The following is a 16,823-nucleotide window of genomic DNA, read 5'->3' as shown; positions in this document are numbered from 1 at the left end:
TGCTGTGTGTTTCCAATATTGCTATTGACAGGGGATCAGATAGGGGTGTACAAGATCATGGTCAGTTTAGAAAGGTAAATCAAGGGAAGTTCTTCCATTGGTGGATAGTTCAAAACTCTGAGCAACTCAAGACAAAAATACTCTTTTGTGGAGAATGATGATGATCTAGAACTCACTTCCATGAAGATGTAGAGACAAGGAGAGAATTGGTAATTGGTAGTTAATAATTGGTTTATTAGAATCAGAAACAGAATCAGATTTACTATCACTGTCTTATATGATGTGAAATTTGTTGTTTTACAGCAGCAGTACGGTGCAAAAATATAAAATTACTTTAAATTACAAAATAAATAAATAATGCAAAAAAAAGGAACGATGAGGTAGTGTTTATGGGTTCATGAACCGTTCAGAGATCTGATGGCGGAGGGGAAGAAGCTGTTCTTGAATCGTTAAATGTGGGTCTTCAGGCTCCTGTACCTCCTCCTTGATGGTAGTAACGAGAAGGTGGTATGTCCTGGATGGTGAGGGTCCTTAGTGATGGATGCTGCCTTCTTGAGGCACCACCTCTTGAAGACGTCCTCGATGGTGGGGAGGGTTGTGCCTGTGATGGAGCTGGTTGAGTCTACAATTCTCTGCAGCCTCTTGCGATGCTGTGCATTGGAGCCTCCATAACAGGCTGTGAAGCAATCATCCAGAATGCTCTCCACCGTACATCGATAGAAATCTGCAAAAGTCTTTGGTGACATCCTGAATCTCCTCAAATGCCTAATGAAGTAAGATATTTTTATTAGTCATATGTACATCGAAACACACAGTGAAATGCCTCTTTTTGCATAGAGTGTTCTGGGGGCAGCCCACAAGTGTCTCCACGCTACCAGTGCCAACATAGCATGCCCACAACTTCCTAACCAGTACATCTTTGGAATGTGGGAGGTAACCGGAGCACCCGGAGGTAACCCACACAGGCACGGGGAGAACGTACAACAAGTAGAGCTGCTGGTGTGCCTTCTTTGTAATTGCATCATTGTGTTGGGCCCAGGACAGATCCCCAGAGATGTTGACACCCAGGAACTTAAAGTTGCTCACCCTTTCTACCGCTAACAGATACAGTGAAAAACTTTGTTTTGCATGCCATCCAGACAGACTATTCCAAAACGTTAGCACATTGAGGTAGTACAAAGGGAAAAGCAATAAGTGAATGCAGAATATGATGTTACAGTTACAGAAAAAGTGCAGTGCAGACAGACAATAAGTTGCAAGGCCATGACGAGGTAGATGCGAGGTCAAGAGTTCATCTTTATTGTATGAGCTCCGTTCAAGTGTCGTTTTAACAGCAGGATAGAAGCTGTCCTTGAGTCTGGTGGTACATGTTTTCAAGCTTTTGCTTCTTCTGCCCAATGGGAGGTGGGGAGAAGAGAGAAAGACAGGGATGAGAGGGGCGCTTGATTACACTGGCTGCTTTTCCAAGGCAGTGGGGATTGTTCAGAGTCAATGGAAAGGAGGCTGGTTTTCGTGACAGACTGGTCTGTGTTCACAGCTCTCTGAAATTCCTTGTGGTCTTGGATTGGTGTTTGTAGGAAAATAATTTGAGGGTAAGAGAAGGGGAGTGGAATTGATGAGATTGTTCTAATAGCATACAGTACAGATTCAATGGGCTGAATCATAATAAAACTATGATTTAAAGATCTGGTCATCTCTACCTTCTCCACTTTATCAAACCCGTAGCTATGAACATCCATTTGTCAGCTTTGTCCTTTCGAGAGAAAAGAGCCCCAATTACCTCTTCTCAGCTTGTGGCCAATGAAGATTGAACGGAATGCAGATTCGGAGTTTGCCTTGGGCTGAATCAATTATTCACAGGCCCAATACCCAGACCACTGATTTGCATTCTTTGAAGTCTTTTCGTCTGATTCAGGAATCATATTTGGAAATTAAGTTCAGTTCAAATAAAATGATGCTCAGAGAATCTGAAAGTGGAATTTTGGAATTTATGAGACACCAAAGGATAATCCAGGGACATCTGAGATGTTTTATGAAGGTTCCTCATGACTTCTTTGCTCTTGTTCTTTATATTTTCTTCTTTAAAAAAAAGCCCAGGATCCCATTTGTTATTGTAACTACTTTTAAGAAGGTCTGTTATGAAATAGGGAAAACTTACTATGCATTGTAAGCCCTCAGCTGAAACATTGTTTATAGAGTCATAGAGTAATACAGCATGGAAACAGGTCCTTCAGCCCAACTCATCCATACCAACCAGGATGTCCACTTAAGCTAGCCCCATTTGCCTGTGTTTGGCCCATATCCCTCCAAACCTCTCCTATCCATGTATCTACTCTCTGGGGTCAGAACAAGTAACATAGTTTAAATAAGAGGTATGTATTTGTGTAGCTTCAGATCAACAACTAGTACCTTTACGATACCTTTGGTATCATAACTTCACCCAGCTTGCTTCTCAGGAATGTTATCGAACAAAGAAAAAGGTATTGGTATTGGTTTATTATTGTCACTTGTACCGAGGTAGAGTGAAAAACTTGTCTTGCATACTGATCGTACAGGTCAATTCATTGCACAGTGCAGTTACATTGAGTCAGTTCAAAAAGCATTGAGGTAGTATGGGTAAAAACAATAACAGTACAGAGTAAAGTGTCACAGCTACAGAGAAAGTGCAGTGCAATAAGGTGCAAGGTCACAACAAGGTAGATCGTGAGGTCAGAGTCCACCTCATTGTATCAGGGAACCACTTAATAGTCTTATGACAGTAGGATAGAAGCTGTCCTTAAGCCTGGTGGTACATGCCCTCAGGTTCCTGTATCTTCTACCTGATGGAAGAGGAGAGAAGAGAGAATGACCTGGGTGGGTGAGGTCTTTGATTATACTGGCTGCTTCACCAAGGCAGCGAGAGGGAAAGACAGAGTCCGTGGAGGGGAGGCTGGTTTTCGTGACGCACTGGGCTGTGTCCACAACTCTCTGCAGTTTCTTGTGGCCCTGGGCAGACCAGTTGCCGTTGCTGTACCAAGCCAAGTATGCACTTTGCCAAGTAAGTGACTTAGTTTGGGAGATAAGGGGCAGGTGACAAAAACGCTTGCTTCAAGAGCTGGGTTTGAAGGAGAGGATTAAAGTTGGGGGACAGATATAGGGAGGTTTAGGATGTGAATTCCAGGGATCAGGAATTCTCAGTGACTGAAAGCATCATTGCTATCACTGGATGATGGAAATCAGGTCTGTAATGGAAGCCAAGTCAGGAGGATCACAATGTTGTTGGAAACTCAGGTGTCTGGAGGAGGTTACACAGATGAAGTGGCATTAGGAAAGACTTGAATGCAGCGATGAGAGTTAAAAATTCAAGGCATACCGAAGTTTGAGAACACTGGGTGATGCATGGGCAGGAAATGGTACAATTTATGCATCACCCAAGAGAGCTGTGGTGGGGAACCTTTGGAATGGTTATTATCAAGGAACTTTCTGAACCTCTTCCATAGCTAACATATTTTGAGCTCAAATCTATCCAGGAAATTTATCATAGGAAGCAGCTTCAGGGAGAAATTCAATGCTGTGCCTCTCTACAGGAGAGCAGTAACCAAGTGCACGTGATCAAATGTGGTATTTGCCACAGGCTTGCACTGTAATAGTACGATCACGACTGTGTGGGGAATCAGAACTATGCAGGGAATATTGCTGTGGACTAATTATGCTTATATAACAAAATAATGAATTCTGCAACAATTCATTGCAAATGACAGGATTTCCAGACTTACAGTATGATGCACATCGGGTATACAATGCACAAAAGACCCACAATTGGTTGCAGTATTAATTAAACATTGCTTGCGATTCTGCGTAGGGATGTCAATATTTCTGATGTATGTACTTTCTTTCATGGATATGTATAATGTTCTGTCTATTCCTTTTATGGATAGAATCCTACAATTGTTGCCCATTGAGTCCATGCCACGTCCTAGCAGAATCATTCCATCAGCTCCAAAAGTCCACACTTTTTCAATGGCCCTGCAAGTTATCAAGTACCTATCCAAATTCCTTCTGAAGATGTTGATTGATCCTTTTTCTACCAACTCCACAGCCAGTGAATTCCAGATCACTAGATCAACTGAAAACTGACAACACTACATCACACAGAGAAACCCAATGTCTTTGAACTTCACACTGAAGTTCTCAATCCTTGTGTAGCATTCATCGCTATCCTCTTGCCATTAAAATGCAGTAAAGCCACTTCTAGGCTTAAGGAGTACAATACTGTTAGAGGAGCCATTGAACAAGATGGCACTGGAGAGTGACATCTCATTGCAAGCTGCTCCCTGCAGATCTACTCATTACTTCTCTTATCATCCTTTTACTCTTTTAAGTCTAAATTCTATGACTCTAAGAATTATTAACAACGTTAAGAATTATTAAGCACAGTGGTGTAGCGGTTAGTGTAGCGCTTTACAGCACCAGCAACCCAGGTTCAATTCCGGCCGCTGTCTGTAAGGAGTTTGTACATTCTCCCTGCATCTGCGTGGGTTTCCTCCGGGTGCTCCGGTTTCCTCCCACATTCCAAAGATGTACTGGTCAGGAAGTTGTGGGCATGCTATGTTGGCGCCGGAAGTGTGGCGACACTTGCAGGCTGCCCCCAGAACACCCTACGCAAAAGATGCATTTCACTGTGTGTTTCGATGTACATGTGACTAATAAAGAAATCTATCTAGCTATCTATCTCATAGGTCTGGTGATATTCCGACTTCCAGGAGCGACTGATATACCAACCCGACTCTCAGGCAAGACTATTGAACAGTCCCCTAGTATGATAAGGTGGACTCTTGACCTCGCAATCTACCTCATTGTGGCCTTGCAATTTATTGTCCGACTGCACTGCACATTGTCTGTAACTGTAACACTTTATTTTACATTCTGTTATTGTTTTCCCTTGTACTATCTCAACGTATTGTTGTAACAAAATGATCTACACCGGATGGCATACAAAACAAAGTTTTTCACTGAACCTCGGTACATGTGACAATAAAAAACCTATTTACCAATTCTGGATACTACTTCAAGCCTGCAAGTCCTCTATGCTGCTCCATTTCTGGCTTGTCCCCAAATGACTTTACTCACTCTGCAATTAGTGGCAATTTTTATGCTACTGGGCGCTAAGTTCTGGAATGTCCTCTCTTCTCCCTTGCCAGCTCTCTTTCATCCTTAAAATCCTCCCATTTTGACAAAGCTTCTTGACATCGTTCCCAATTTTGCTGATACGTTAATTTTTCTTTGCTGACCTGCTGTGGTTCATCCAGGAATGCTTTACAAGGTAAATGATGTCAGAGACCAGATAGTCAGTCTGCTGAGAGAGTTTGAAAACTCAACATATACGTATAGTGGTTATCTTGCAAAGAAACCCTTACTGCCTTATATATGTATAATAATCTGACATGCTTGGAAATTTGATGATGCCCGACTGGCATTGCCTCTTCTCATTGTTGCCATCAGGCAGGAGGTACAGGAACCTGAAGGACCACACCTCAAGGTTCAACAACAACTTCTTCGTCACTGCCGTCAGGTTCTTGAACTGACCTGAAAAACCCTAACACTACCTCAGACTGTATCCTCAGACTGTATTTCCCTCAACTTGCACTGATGTCGTTATGTTACTTTTTTGTTCATTGTGTCATGTAAGTCATGTACAATTTATTTTAATATAAGTTTATGTACTTTAAGTTGGTCGTGTTTGCAATGTACTGTGCTGCTGCTGCAAAAAGCTCATTTTGATGGCATTTATACCCTGGGTATGTATGCCCATGACAATAAACTTAAACTAGAACTTGACTATTAGATAAGATATCTTTATTAGTCACATGTACTTCAAACACACAGTGAAATGCATCTTTTGCCTCAAGTGTTCTGGGGGGCAGCCTGCAAGTGTCGCCACGTTTCTGGCGCCAACATAGCATGCCCACAACTTCCTAACCTGTACGACTTTGGAATGTGGGAGGAAACCGGAGCACCCGGAGGAAACCCACGCAGACACGGGCAGAACGTACAAACTCCTTATAGACAGCGGCTGGAATTGAACCCGGGTTGCTGGCGCTGTAATAGAGTCGTGTTAACTGCTACACTAGCGTGCCTGCCCACCAACATACTTTTACTTCACTTTTCTTTTGATTTTACACAGAAGAATGGCAAATATTCCAGAAAACCTAGTAAGCTTAAAAGGAGCATGGGAACAGAACCGGTGAATGGGAAGGGAGAGCAGGAACTTAGACCCGAGTGAGTGGGAGAGGGAATGCAAATGTAAATCCCTGGCGAGTTGGAATGGAGTGCAGGATCCGGGGCCCTGGTGTGTAAAAGGGAGCACAGGAACCAGGCTCCCAGTGAATGGGAACGGAGTGCAGCAAACTTCGAGATTTCCGAATAGTTGGGTCGCGGATTATCATAGTTTTACTGCAATGCCAGAAGGTTTTTGTCAAGACATTGCAAATTGGCGGTGAGAATCAGATATCAGTAGTGTTTCTTCTAGTGACTCTTGTTTAGGAAGCTTTAGCTGAGTTTGAAACCCCAAAACTAATTTTTTTTTGTGTGTGTTTTCCTATAGCCATGCCTGGCAAAATTGGCCAGTGAGAAGTCTAAGGTTCTTGTGTGTACTAACCAGAGTGAAAGGCACAGCAAATAGTAGTGGCAAGAGACACTGGCATTGGCTTCACTATTGGATGTAACTGGTTTAGTCGTGTCACTGTCGAGGAGGATCGGGACAGCCTAGCTATTCCAACTGGCTGTGTCAGGACCCTTAGCGTGTGTGACTGAGCTTGAGAACCATTCAGATCATATATTGAAAAAGATATTCTTTAAAGTCAGCAATATTGTAAGTCGAAGGAGAAGCTGACATTTTGAGCGCCCAAAGCAATGTGATATGGAAGTGTAAAACAGCAAGAACCCCTGACAAGACAGAGCTCGTGGAACATAGCATGTAGAATCATCTTCTTAAATGACAGAAGATGTCTTATTCAAAGATATTGTAACTGCAAGATTACTTTAATCCAAAGCTGTTAGAAAAAGCTGAAAGCTACAAGCTTGATGCAAAGAGCCAGAACCACAGTGAGGCAATTAGTGGGCATGCTATTTCTATCAATGAGTACACTCACTGCAATGCAATTCTGGTGTCTCTTTAGATCATGTCGTAGGCGGCAGATTTGTGTGTGGACTGGTAGATGAACAAATTCAAAATAGTTGAGCACACAAAAGCTGACATTTGAATTTGCACATCAAATTGCAGCACTGGTGGAAGTGACATCCAGGAATACTGAAGAACTGTGTTCACCACAAGTGACTGGTATAGCTGTCGTCCAAAGGCAGAGCAAACAGTGAAGATGAAGCAAACTATCTTTGCAATGGGAAGTGGCATGTCTTGGTCTGAAGCTTGGATCTAATGGCCTGCAACCTGTGCGGGGAGTAGTAGCTCCCAATAGCTCAAAACCTGAAAGTAGAGCAGAACAAAGCTACTCCCAGGAACAGAGCAGTGTAAAATGCCACTCCTTTTAGATCTTGCAACTGTGCTCACACCATCGCATTACTCACCAAAAAAGACCATGAAATAACTATTGAACAAAGTGCAAGTGATGTGTCAAGTTTGGTGTAGGTGTAGTAATAAGCTTCATGATGAATGGTGGGCAAGAGAAAGCCATTGCTTCCACCTTGAGGGCAGGCACAGTAGTGTGGCGGTTAGCGTAACGCTTTACAGCGCCAGTGACCCGGGTTCAATTCCCGCCGCTGTTTGTAAGGAGTTTGTATGTTCTCCCTGTGTCTGCGTGGGTTTCCTCCGGGTGCTCTGGTTTCCTCCCACATTCCAAAGACGTACGGGTTAGGAAGTTGTGGGCATGCTATGTTGACGCCGGAAACGTGGCGACACTTGCAGGCTGCCCCCAGAACACTACGCAAAAGATGTATTTCACTGTGTGTTTCGATGTACATGTGACTAAGATATCATATCATATCATCATATATAATATCATATATTCAAGCAAAGAATACAAGTATGCAGAAATTGAGATGGAAGTATTTGACATAATCAATATATTTCATCTGTTTTTAACAAGGTGGGTCCTTTACCTCAGTAACAGATCATAACCCAGTACCAGTGATATTGGGTTCCAACTTGTACAAGACATTGCTAATGTTGTATTTGGTTCAGTTTTGGTCACCTGCTGCAGGAAAGATGCCATTAAGTTGGAAAGCGTGTAGAAAAGATTTACGAGGATGCTGCTGGGACTCAAGGGTCTGAGTTATAGGGATAGGTCGGGCAGGCTAGGACTGTATTTGTTGGACCATAGGAGAATGAGGGGTGATCTTACAGAGGTGTATGAAATCATGAAGGGTATAGAAAGGGTGAATGAACACAATCTTTTTTCCCAGGGTTGGGGAAGCAAGACCCAGAGGACATAGGTTTAAGGTGAGAGGGGAGGGATTTAATAGGAACCTGAGGGGCAACCTTTTCAACCCAGACATTCCGTTTATGGAATGAGCTGCCAGAGGAAGTGGTTGAGGCAGGTACAAAAACAACATTTAAAAGTCACTTGGACAGGTGACTTTTTAGTCACTTTAGAAACTTTCTAAACTTAGTCACTTTCTAAACTTTAGAAAAGTTTAGAGGGATATGGGCCAAACCAGGCAAATGGCACCAGCTTAGATGAGCATGTTGGTCAGCACAGACCGGTTAGGCTGAAGGGCCTATCTCCATGCTATATGACTCTTTGAATCACCTTTAGGATACTTACAAAGAGACTAAGATGGGCAATCCTTATAATCAGGTACAGGAGCTCCAAGCAGAATGCCATTATGGATGTCCTGTTCTGGTGAACTCATGAGGATTCAAAGTTGGAAGTAAAAATATGATCTACATATTCAGTGAGGTTAGTGACGATTTTCCAGTGAGTTCATCTTAAACTACAGACAAGACCCAGAAAGAACTGGTGTTCAAAAAAATGCCTTTGAACAGACATTGAAAAAAAAGGATGGAATTTGACGAGAGTATGGAGCTGAAAGCTCCACAAATGAGCAGTCATGTAAGCAGGGATGCATCAAATGGAGATACCTTCCATATTCAGAGGAAAGACTTTGGCTGAAGTGTAAACTGAAGACAAAGGAGTATTCAACATGAAAGCCAGTGCAAGCAGCTTTGTTTATTAGCTCTGTCAGGACAGTGACCTTGAAACATTTGTAAACAAACAGTGTTCACCATAGGTGTGAGAATAAACCACTGAAGCCTCCTTTGTTGTCATGCTCAGAGATTACATGTGGACCTTTGGGAGAAAGAGACTGACAATTTCCAAGTGTTGATTAACAGTCACTCAAAATGGTTCATGCATCACTGCTGAATTTACTTCAGATGACCTGAGATCTATGTGTGCCTGCCATGATTTAACTGAAGAGCTGGTTTCAGAAAATTACTCCTAGTTTTGATCTACTCCTCACCAACTTCATGAAATGGAATGGAATCAAATGTATTCTGCTCTCTTCATATCATCTCGCTTCAAATGGAGTCAGTCAGTTAGAGTAGTGAAGGAAGCTCTCAGGAAGCAATTGTTGCAGGGGTACTCAAACCTCAGTGTTACTCAGAGACAGAAGAGACTGCAGATGCTGGAATCTGGGGTGAACGAACAAATTGCCTGAAGGACTCAGCATGTCCACCAACATCTGGAGGCAAAGGAATAGTCGGGTGGAGACCTTGCATCAGAACTGCATGGAACTTTGTTTAGCAGATACATAGAACAAGGAATACTACAGCACAGAAATAGGCCCTTCAGCCCACAATGTCAGTGCTGACCACAATGCTAAATTAAACCAATCCCATCTGCCTGCCCATGATCCATACCTCTCCATTCCCTGCCTGTTCATGTACCTATCTAAACATCCTTTAAGTGTCCCACCCGGGTCATTCTCTCGTCTCTCCTCTTCCATCAGGTAGAAGATACAGGAGCCTGAGGGCACGTACCACCAGGCCTAAGGACAGCTTCTGTCTCACTGTGATAAGACGATTGAATGGTTCCCTCATACAATGAGATGGACTCTGACTTCACAATCTACCTTGTTATGACCTTGAACCTTATTATCTACCTGCACTGCACTTTCTCTGCAGCTGTGACACTTTACTCTGTACTGTTATTGTTTTTACCTGTACTACCTCAATACACTCTGTACTAACTCAATGTAACTGCACTGATCTGTACGATTGGTGTGCAAGACAAGTTTTTCACTGTACCTCCGTACAAGTGACAATAATAAACCAATACCAATACTATTGTGTCTGCTTCTACCACCAGACCTGGCAGCACATTCCAGGCACCTACCACTGTGTGGATAAAAGATCTACCCCACATATCTCCTTTAAACTTTCCCCCTCTCACAGTAAAGCTTTGTCCTCTAGTGTTTGGGTGAAAGACATTGACTATCTACCTTATCTATGCCTCTCATAAGTTTATGAACTTCTATAAGGTCACCCCTCGGCCTCTGACATTCCAGAGAAATCCTTGCTGAAGTACAGAACAACTCCTCACACTACCACAGGGCATGCATCTACAGACCTTTTAATGAAGAGAAAAATGAAAATAAGCTTAAGTCTTGTTTAACCAAATATAGTTTCTTGAATTGAACAGAGTAGTTAGATCAAAATTATCGCCATGATCTGAAGCAGTCTCAAGCAAAACAAATAGATGACTCTCTGTATCACTGGCGCTGAGGTGGAGATGGTTGAGAGCTTTGTTCCCAAGGTTAAATATCACCGACAATTTGTCCTGGTCCAGCCACATAGACACTTTGGCCAAGAAAGCACACCAGCCCCGCTACTTCCTCAGAAGGCTAAGGAAGTTCAGCATGTCCCTGATGACTCTTACCAATTCTTATAGATGCACCATGGACAGCATCCTATTCAGATGCATCACAGCTTGGTATGAAAACTACTCATAGGCAGGCACGGTTATGTAGTGGTTAAGGTAACACTATTACAGCGCCAGTGACCCTGGTTCAATTCTGGCCACTGTCTGTAAGGAGTTTGTACGTTCTCCCTGTGTCTGTGTGGGTTTCCTCCGGGTGCTCCGGTTTCCTCCCACATCCCAAAGACGTACAGGTTAGGAAGTTGTGGGCATGCTATGTTGACGCCGGAAGCGTGGCAACTCTTGTGGGCTGCCCCCAGAACACTATGCAAAAGATGTATTTCACTGTGTGTTTCGATGTACGTGTGACTAATAAAGATTATTTACTCTGCCCAAGACTGCAAGAAATTGCAGGGAGTTGTGAACACAGCCCAGTCTATCACAAATACCAGCCTCCCCTCCATGGACTCTGTCTACACTTCCCACTGCCTCAGGAAAGCAGCCAACGTAATCAAGGACCCCTCCCATCCTGGTCATTCTCTCTTCTTCCCCCTCCCATTAGGCAGAAGGTACAAAAGCTTCAGTTTTTCACTGTACCTTGGTACATGTGACAATACTAATACAGTAATTTTCGACACAGTGTGATTGGAAAGCAAAAAATGTCAGACGCTGGAAATCTGAAATACGAACAGAAAACACTGGAAATACTCAGTGGGTCAAGCAGCACCTGGGCAGTGAGAAATGAGGTTAATTTTTCAGGTCATCTGTGGAGAGGGGGAGACAGGGTTGATAGCTCCTCATAATGGGGGTGGTCAGGATTAGTGTAAATGGATGTTAGTGGTCAGCACAGTCTCGATGGGTTGAAGGCCTCTTTCTATGCTGTGATTCTATAAATGATATTCCAGTGTGAAAAGCTGTGAGCTTTGCCTGATTTGTGGGTTAGTTACAATGATTTCAGGTTGTGACCTGTTAACCTGATGTTTGTCATTAAACGATGTTGATGATGTCATCATGCATAGGCTGAATGACAGCAGCAAGTGCCCAGTCCAGTTTCCAGATGGGCAGGACTTCCACTGGAACTGGGTATAAACTCTTCCATTGGTGTTTACAAGCAATTTACACATTAAGAGAGCGCAAATAGGTCCAATTTCTCGGCAACCATGCCTTAATGCATTCAAGAAATCATTACACAGGTCTTCTCTTTTGATCTCGACTCCCCCATCCCCTTTCCCTGACTCTTAAGAGTCATTTTATCTCCAATTTTTCCAAGTTCTAATGAAAGGCCACTGACCTGAAATGTTAACTTTGTTCCACTGCTTCACCTGCTGAGTATTTCCAACTTTTTGTTTTATAATTCTGGATGTTAAATTCTTCTTTCTGCAACCCAACATCATCCTCTGAGGCTTGTAACCCTGTGGGAAATCAAATTGATGAATGACCCTTTGTTAAATCTCCAGAAGCAAAGCATTGTAAATAGTTTAAAGCAGGTTAGTGAATTCAATAACAGTAAAGGCAAATGAGAGAAAAAATCACAATTTGGAGTATTTTAGAGCTGGGGAGAGAACACCAGTCAGATGAACAAAAACAGCAAAAAAAACAAATCACATTTCTGAACTGCTGAGATTCACACAATAATACAAAGTACAGGTTTGGCAATCATGCAGATGTATTTCTGCCAGACAGACTTTTACTATGATTGTGATGATGCAATATTTTCAGAGAATGCATATTTCTTTTCAATATAAAACAAATATTTCATGTCAGAGTTGGATTAGACTGGTCTGGCTGAAGGGAATTCTTGGTTCATTTGTTCTCCTATATTCCAAATCACTAAGCTCTCGCTTTCCCTTTCATTGCCCAGCCGAGTGTTGCATTCCTCAATGGAAAAAGATCTTGGGAGGGAATAATGGATGTTTGGGATCGAGTTACTGGCCAGAGGCTTGAAAGATTCAACCCAGCTGGACATAGGACTGACCTGCCCTTGAGTGGAGTCAGGACCTGAAGCATGGGAATATACAGGTCGAGATCCAAGCCAGTTGGCACTGCAGGGAATCTCAGGATTTCCGCAGGAATTTCTGGAAGCACATTCCACAACTCCACCGTTTTATTTCTCCCCTGAATAGTGAAACGAAAGCCAGTGGGCCCCATGGAAATTTGTGTTCTATTGCCAAGGGAAGAACTTGGATACTTTATCCATTTGATCCTTGGAATTCCAAAACACAACTTTACCAGCAAGGAGTATTTTGCAGGAATTTCCCATCTTTCACAACCATAACATTAATAGGAAGGGCTGCAATCCTTAGTATGATAAGATGGGCTCTTGACCTCACAATCTACCTTATTACGACCTTGCACCTTATTGTCATGAATGATAGAAAAATAGGGGCTATGTGGGAGGGAAGGGTTAGATAGATATTAGAACAGGATAAAATGTCGGCACAACATTGTGGGCCGAAGGGCCTGTACTGTGCTGTAATGTTCCATGTTCTAAGTTCCTTGTTCTATGTCTACCTGCACTGCACTTTCTCTGTAGCTGTGACACTTTAATCTGCATTCTGTGTTGTTTAACCTTGTACTACCTCAATGCACTGGGTAATGAATTGATCTGTACGAACAGCATGCAAGACAAGTTTTTCACTGTACCTCAGTTCATACAGACTGTACCTCAGAACCTCAGAGTTCTTGTGATGTGACTCTTGACTCCTTCTGGCACAAGTATTGGCCCTGGTCAGTAATATAAATCTCATTCTCAGGGCAGAACCCCAAATGTTAACTCCATTCTTGGACTTCAACACAGTGTCGGTGCAGTGCTCAGGTTTATTAGCCTTTAGAACAGATGCTAAAGTAGTTTGTATCCAGTGTGGATAATCTAAATGATATTAGAGACATAGAGTCATACAGCACGGAAACAAGCCCTTCAGCCCAACTGGTCCATACCAACCAAGATGCCCATCTAAGCGAGTCCCATTTGCCCACATTTAGCCCATATCCCTCTAATCTTTCCTATCCATGTATCTGTCCAACTGTCCTTTAAATGTTTTTATTGTACCTGTCTCAACCACTTCCTCTAGCAGCTCATTCCATATACTGACCACCCTCTGAATGAAAAGGTTCCTATTAAATCTCTCCCCTCTCACCTTAAACCGATGCCCTCTAGTTCTTGATTTCCCCAACCCTGAGAAAAAGACTGTATGCCAGTATAAACACATGAGAGGGGGAGGTGATATAGTGGCTGGTAGGTGATAGGTGGAACCAGGTGAGATGAGGGATGACGGGCAGAAGGAGCCAGGGGCAGGAGGGAAAGGGGAAGGTTAGAGAGCTGGTAGGTGATTGATAGATAAGGGAAGGATGATGGATAGATGGAAACAGATGGGAGGATGGGATATGAAGGGTAGGCTTGGGGATAAGAGACCCAGGTGGATAGGTGTGCAGGTGATGTGCAAGCATTCCATAAGCCTTCTTCACCACTCTATCTACCTGTGTAGTCGCTTTCAATAAGCCATGGACTTGCACCCCAAGGTCTCTCTGCTCTTCAACACTTTTAAGGGTCTTGCCCTTAAGAGTTTACTGCCTCTTGACATTAGTCCTACCAAGGTGCAACACCTCACATCTATCTGCGTTAAACTTTATCTGCCATTTCTCTGCCCACATCTGCAACTGATCTATATCACACAGTATCCGTCGCCAGTCTTCTACACTATTCACAACTCCGCCAATCTTGTTACCGTCAGCAAACTAACTAACCCACCCATCAACATACTCATCAAGCTCATTTATGTGCATCGCAAACAGCAGAGGTCCCAGTACAGATCCCTGCAGAACACCACTACTCGCAGGCCTCCAGCTCGAATAAGTCCCTTCAACCACCACCCTCTGTCTTCTACAGGCAAGCCAGTTCTGGATCTACACAGCCAATTATCCACTGACCCTATGCATCCGAACTTTCTTGATTAACCGATTATATGGGACATTTGTCTTTGCATGTACATAATATACCAGTGGATGCACAACGTCTGGCCCACAGGACACAAAGGAATATCATCATTCATCATATAGAATTTGTTTAGAGTCATGATTACCTGCTTTTGAAACATCATGTGAGGTTTGCAGGGAACCACTCCGTACTGTTTTCTGTAGTTTATCGGGCCACTCAGTCACGCCGTCTGCAATTTGGCGGCTGCCTGAGGACGCAAGAGGCGATTGCAAAGTGTCTCCATGACACTGAGCCAGTCTTACTGCCACTTCTCCACATTCCCACTTCCCCAGGTACGTTACTGCATCAGCCCCACTGATACACGACGTGATCAGGAGCCAAGTGCTCCCCAGATCACCATCACGAGGACACTGCCATTGCTTGTAGTCCTCCAGCTGAGCATGGGAAGAGGCAGGAGGAGTACACCATTAGGCAGCAACAGCAGAAGTCCTCTCCGGGTGGTCAACTGAGCACATAACATTATCTGGAGAATCACCTCTGGACTTCATTTCACTAGCTCCATAACAGGTTAATGGTGGCCCTTCTTGGAAGCTCACGTTCGAAGTCATTGGCCAAGAACACGCAGACACAGTAGTGTAGCGGTTAGCACAGCGCTATTACAGCACCAGTGACCCAGGTTCAATTCCGGCTGCTGTCTGTAAGGAGTTTGTATGTTCTCCCCATGTCTGCATTGGTTTCCTCTGGGTGCTCCAGTTTCCTCCCACAATCCAAAGACGTACGGGTTAGGAAGTTGTGGGCATTGCTATGTTGGCGCCAGAGGCGTGACGACACTTGTGGGCTGCCCCAGAACACTCTACGCAAAAGATGCACTTCATGGTGTGTTTTGATGTACATGTGACTAATAAAGAAATCTCAGAAAGAAAGGTAATATAACAGAAGTCATTCTAGCTATCCATGTCAAGTCGTATAGACTTCACCTACAGTTGCTTTTCCAAGACATGGTTGGCTTGCTGCTTGCAGGAACCTGATCGCGAGGACCCAAAACTGTTCCCATCAAGAATTAACCATTTCTCAGGCACTGGGACTGTAAATATACCATGTTTTGAACATTGCTTTCATGTCTTGTCCAGAACACCAACATTAAAGAGCTAAAGAGTACTAATACTTCTGAGTTTGATGAAAGTCAACAAAGAGACAACATTATTTGCTGAGCTTCACCTCATGGCAACTTCAGACCAAACTCTGAAGAATCATTAAAAGCAAACAACCAGTTTTGTTAATGATCCATAGACATTAGGGTGATCATTTAAGCTTTAACACCTGACAATGGGCTCCCAGCTACACTGGTTCTCAATCTGCTACACACAGCTGGAAGGCTTAGCTGGAGACAATCAGTCTTACCAGACAGATGTGGCATCTGTCCTGCCAGACTGACAGATGTGTTACAGCGCTGAGTACTGACAAGATTGTTTGGTAATGCCAAACCTTGCCATTAAACAAAGTGTTTTTCGATACAATAAGAGACAAGTGTATAATAGGTTGTCAAAGCAGATAGTTCTGATGAAAGATCATTGACCTGAAATTTTAAATCTGTTTTCCTTTTCACCAATACTCTCTGGTCTGCTGTGTCCTTTAACCATTTGATTTAATTTTGATGGGCAGGCACGGTAGTGTAGCGGTTAGCGTAACGCTACTACAGCACCAGCGACCCGGGTTCAATTCCAGCCACTGTCTGTAAGGAGTTTGTACGTTCTCCCCATGTCTGCCTGGGTTTCCTCCGGGTGCTCCGGTTTCCTCCCACATTCCAAAGACGTACGGGTTAGGAAGTTGTGGGCATGTTATGTTGGCACCGGAAGCGTGGCAACACTTGCGGGCTGCCCCCAGAACAGTCTACGCAAAGATGCATTTCACTGTGTGTTTCAATGCACATGTGACTAATAAAGATATTTTAAATAGTTCATATTCCCATAGGAAGAGAGGCATGTTCACTGCCCCACTACCCCACCCATCTACAGTGATACCTCCATCAAAGGCAA

Source organism: Pristis pectinata, chromosome 6 (assembly GCF_009764475.1).
Source record: "Pristis pectinata isolate sPriPec2 chromosome 6, sPriPec2.1.pri, whole genome shotgun sequence".
NCBI lineage: Eukaryota > Metazoa > Chordata > Chondrichthyes > Rhinopristiformes > Pristidae > Pristis > Pristis pectinata.
This window is presented reverse-complemented; position numbering follows the sequence as displayed.